The sequence below is a fragment of the Ambystoma mexicanum genome, chromosome 13, assembly GCF_040938575.1.
Source record: "Ambystoma mexicanum isolate Mex_15411 chromosome 13, UKY_AmexF1_1, whole genome shotgun sequence".
NCBI classification, from domain to species: domain Eukaryota; kingdom Metazoa; phylum Chordata; class Amphibia; order Caudata; family Ambystomatidae; genus Ambystoma; species Ambystoma mexicanum.
The window spans coordinates 610,921,364-610,926,529 of NC_090938.1; positions in this window are offsets into that span (position 1 = coordinate 610,921,364).

The following is a 5,166-nucleotide window of genomic DNA, read 5'->3' on the forward strand; positions in this document are numbered from 1 at the left end:
GGTAGTAGATCTCTTTCCTCAGCTGGTGCTTCCCTCTGGAACAGCCTCCCTGCCTCCCTTAAACTTGAGGAGAACCATCTCCGGTTCCGGAAGCACCTCAAAACCTTTCTCTTTGCTTCTGCTTTTTCTCCTCCTCTCCTCTGCTGACCTCCTAGCTGTAACTGAAATTGCACTGGCACTGGCTACCTGGTCACCCTCTGATCTCGGGACCAGGTCCCTCCCCGCAGGCGTCACACACCTGCACTGCCCACCTAGCAACCCCCGCACTTGGGGACTGTTTCTGTATCCCTACAGTCCCCCTCCCAGCCCTTGACACCTGATGTCTGCACTTACCCATGCAATTGCCAATTGCTGGCTGCTACTTACTTAGTGTTATCATCTGTTGCCATGTACTGCACTGTCCCTTCCCCCTTCCCTCGCACTTGTGCGATCTGAATGATACCTGGCCTAGTAGGATCGTTGTCCGTCCTCCCTTTGTTCCCCTCGCTTGCCTCATTGGGCCTTGAAACACTTGTGTATAGGCGCGTTATAAATGCCATATCATATCATAACAGCCAAGAACATATAAAGTGGAGGAAAAAGGGTGACTATGGTACAACTCCCCTCATCTGGGACATCAGTTTGGGTAAACCTGGAACCCACATTGCCAATACCACAAAGAGAGAAAACCTTTGAGAGTTGTGTGAAATTAAAACCCATTCCTGGCAGTCTTTGCTGTGTCGTATGTATATTTGGGTCAAGGGGTGTCATTTTTGTTGTACACATTGGATTGATTAACACTATACCCGCAGACCATTCTCCATCTTGCATGTATATCTATGTTATTCAGTGTAATTCTCAAGAATGTATACACTGCATGGACTCACATTATAGAGTGTCTCTTCAACGTGCTTGTTGCATTAGATCCAAGGGGGACATCTGTTGGGTTTTACCTAATCTGGCTATCAGGCTACTTCCTGTATGTGTGGTTGTCTGTGCCTGGAATGTTGGGTATGGAGGAGTGTTCTGGTTGGAATGTTATGATGTGAGTGCCTGTGTTCCAGAAAAGTCCGTTGGGAATTTATGTTTGGCACAGGGGGACCGGTGGATGCTTCTCTCCTATGAACTTGTCTTATATATATCGAAATATACCTACCTGTAATTAAAAGAATCCAGTAAAGACTACTTATGTCATTTAAGACTCCTGAGTAATCTGTACCACTCAACTTCCTTAAATGCAACAACATCATTTGTATAATCTGGCGATTTACACAATACTTCCTCATTCTGAGAAAAACGCGGAGATTTGGCGTTGTCCGATCCTGCACAGCAATTTTTAATTCCCTCACTAGGGCCATTATGCCGCGGCATGACACAACTCATGGGTACAAATATAATCCCTGAATTGTTTATTTTTCAACACATACATCGTGACTGGAGATATGTTCTCTTCAGAAGTATTAGCGCTTTATCACGCTTAAAATAGGGGACCCGTTTTCCTCAATTCCAAGGTCACAAAGGGGGTTGCCATGTCAACGAATGCCATGGAAAAATATAAACCAAGTCACTAATGCTGCACAACAACTCTGCACTACCCAACACCACGGTCGAGTGAGCATGAAGGTAGGGTTATAATACGAGTTCAGTCGCATTAAAAGTAATGCGTTTTTCCAAATGTTTTTACGTGGAAGCACCTCGGCATCCTAGCGGTTCGGATTACAGACAGATTTTCATGTCGTTGCAGGCAATCCCTCGAATGTTAGGAGCGGTCTCCGTGACAACATACGCTCCATTTAGAGGTAAGATGTTACTTGGATCACATATGCTCGTGATCCGTTATAAGGTTCCACTTTCACAGCGAGAAATCATCCTTTCTCTTCATAGGGAAGTGGAGGCATTCACTAATAGGAATTCCAAATATGACATAAAAACATTACCTTGCCAGGAGCTACGCCCACTGTGAACACAAGGTAAGACATTAAGATCATCATTTTCAACCGTTTTTGGGAATAATCAGCTAATGTCCATATGTCAAATGAGATACACAAAAGACCTCGGCAGTGACCATCCTGTGCATGCTTTTCACAGGGTAACTACTGCTTTTCTGCCTCAGTTCAATGCATGCATGGTGATAGTCCTGTTGGCTTTTCAAACTCTCTGTGCCACGCCATGCAGCATGGTAAGCTTTGTCTGGGACCATTTTTCTTAGCTACTTGTAGAGCTTTCAATAGATATCCGGATGCAGAACACTAATTTTTATCCATTTAATTTCTCATAGATACATACCACAAGCTGTGAGGAATTTATTCCACATTTCCCATCCTGATGAAGGCCGTTACACTTGAAGCTGTTAAAATGCAATAGGCCAAAACACTATTGTGTTGACTTTTTTCTGTTTTAGTATGTCAATTGGGCAAAACGTTTCATGTTCTATTCTATATTGTATCACTGTAACCCCTTGACAAATCAAGGTTCTGTATGTAAAAAAGTGACTATACGATTGAAAAATGTACTCAATGTTGTAGCATTTTGTTTTTATGTGAAATGTGTTGGGTTCACCACGCCTTTGGTATAATATGTCATTTATAACGGTTTGTATAAATACACAGCAATGACTGTTTGATCAAATTGACTCAATAGATAGTCTTTTTTCCTTTACTGTGGTTCGGTCTGGGTTCACCCTGACCAATTGTTTTACACATATCTTGTAGTACCTGGAACGGTCAGGGAAGAGCCAGGTGCCCCTTTGTTTTGTTACATATGAGAAAATGTCCATATATTGTCCTTCACCCATGATATGATATATGATATGATATGATATTTTATTTATAGTGTGCCTATACACAAGTGTTTCAAGGCGCGATGACGCAAGGGGGAACAATGGAGGACAAGACAACGATCTTACTAGACTAAGTGACATTGAGATTGCGCAAGTGCGGGGGAGAGGGAAGGGGAAAAGTGCAAGGCAAAGGTGAGGAGGAGAAGTGCGAGACATAGGATCAAGACATGGGAAAAGAGTGCAGCCAACAGATGGCAGTGCAGGGGTTAAGTGCAGACAAGTGTTGGATAAGTACAAGTAGGGGGACTGTAGGGATGCAGATACAGCTCCCAAGTGCAGGGTTGCCAGCAGGCAGTGGAAGTGTGCAACTGGGAGGTCAGGGACCTGGGTCCGTCATTCAGTGGGTAGCCAGGTAACCAGTGCATTATCATACAGGAGATCAGCAGGGAGGTGGAAGAAAGAAGGCACACGCAAAGAGAAAAGTCCTGAGCTGCTTCCGGAATCAGAGATGATTCTGCTCAAGTTTCAGAGAGGCAGGGAGGCTGTTCCAGAGGAAGGCACCGGCCGAAGACAGAGATCTGCCCCCAACTCGTTGCTTAGAAAAATGACTGACCCTCAGGGAGCTGGAGGTGGAACAGCAAAGAGCTTGAGAAGGAAGATATTTCTGAAGAGAAAGCTGGAGGTATTTTAGTTGCAGGCCCCAGAAGGCCTTGTGGACAATGCAAAGGGTCTTGCATTTTATCATTGCAGCCACTGGGAGCCAAAGGAGAGATTTCAGTGCTGGAGAGATACGATCTCTGGGCTTGAGGCAAAGGACAAGTCTTGCAGTCCTGTTCTGGATGAGTTGCAGAGGACAGAGACTAGAGGAGGGTATATTTAAAAAGAGGCTTTTACATTAGTCAAGCCTAGAGAGAACCAGAGCTCTCCAGACAGTGAGCTTCTGGGGGAAAGAGAGATAATGAAAAATACCTCTGAGGAGGTACAGTTGGTAGTTTGACTTATTAGAGACGTTGGAAATGTGAGGGGAGAAGTAGAGGGTGGAGTCAAAGGTAACTCCAAGGCTTTTAGCCTCACATGTGGGAGCAGGAAGAGGGCCAAGGGAAGCCTGAAAGTGGCGGGAAAGGCAGAAGCAGGTGTGCCAATAAGGAGGATCTTTGTCTTACTGGCATTCAGGCAGAGATCATTGGCGGTGCACCACTCCTGGATTGCAGACAGACAGGGATGAAAGAAGGAGAAAGGGCAGCAGAGGGGTGTCTGAAGGCGAGCTGGGTGTCATCCGCCTTGCACTGGAAGATGGAGCAGAGAGCAGCAATGTGGAGGGCGGGAGGTGCCAGCTATTGGTTGAACAACCAGGGAGAAAGGTTAGACTCCTTGGGAACATCACAGGTGGTGAGAGAGAGATAGAAGAGAGGAAGGACCCAAGTTGGATCTGGGAGGGTCGGTCAGACAGGAAAGAAGTTAGCCAGGCCAGAGCCTGATCAGTGATACCCAGATTATCACAGAGCAGGATGGCATGGTTGGCCATGCAAGGAAAAAAGTTAGTAACAAAAAAACCAATAGAAATACATCACAAGAATTCAATTCCTGAAAATGTGTTAAGAATATAATCATGTATTTTACATCATAAACTCCTGAAACTTATTAAGCAAATTACGTATACTCACAATCGTTCATACTGCCTTGTGAGCACACAAATCAACAACTCCATCTTCCACACTACCACTGGTATCCTGAACTGACCTCTCTAAGAAACTAGAAGGTGTCTCACCTGCTAGTCCCCAGGGATCTGTCATCCAGGTGGCCAGGACACGGCCATTGCTTTTGGATCCAGTTCTTGGGGGTGGACCAGTGCGGGAGGATCACCTGGATGTGGGGTCCTCGGGAAGTGGAAGTGGGACACCGGACGGTGAGACACAGTATCCCCTTCCCAATAACACCTTGTCCCCATCCTACCAGGGATGCTTAGGAATTCAAACCCCCCACCCCCTTTTCCGACACAAACACTTTCTCACGGACAGTTCACCGTGAGCGACAACAGACTAACACCAGATCCATATGCCTGACATGTCCCAGCACCATGGACAGGCAAGTTCAGGCAATTACAAATGATTACACACACCTGACTTCCATCACACTTCCCCACATGGATAAAAGACAGAGCACGAAAGTACCCTCTGGGTGAGGCAAACCACACAAGGAAACAGCAGTTCCAAGATGGCAGTTTAATACAAGGAGAAAGATGGCGATACCAGAGAGAGTCGAATGGATGGAAGTACTTGTGGCCTCTAAAGACTGTTACTTTCGTGTGCCTTGGAAAGCAAGAAACCGAAGACCAGGAACTAAGGCTGATCAAACCTGCACAGTGTGTCAGAGGTAGGCGGGACTCTCCTGCATCGATAACTAAGGTG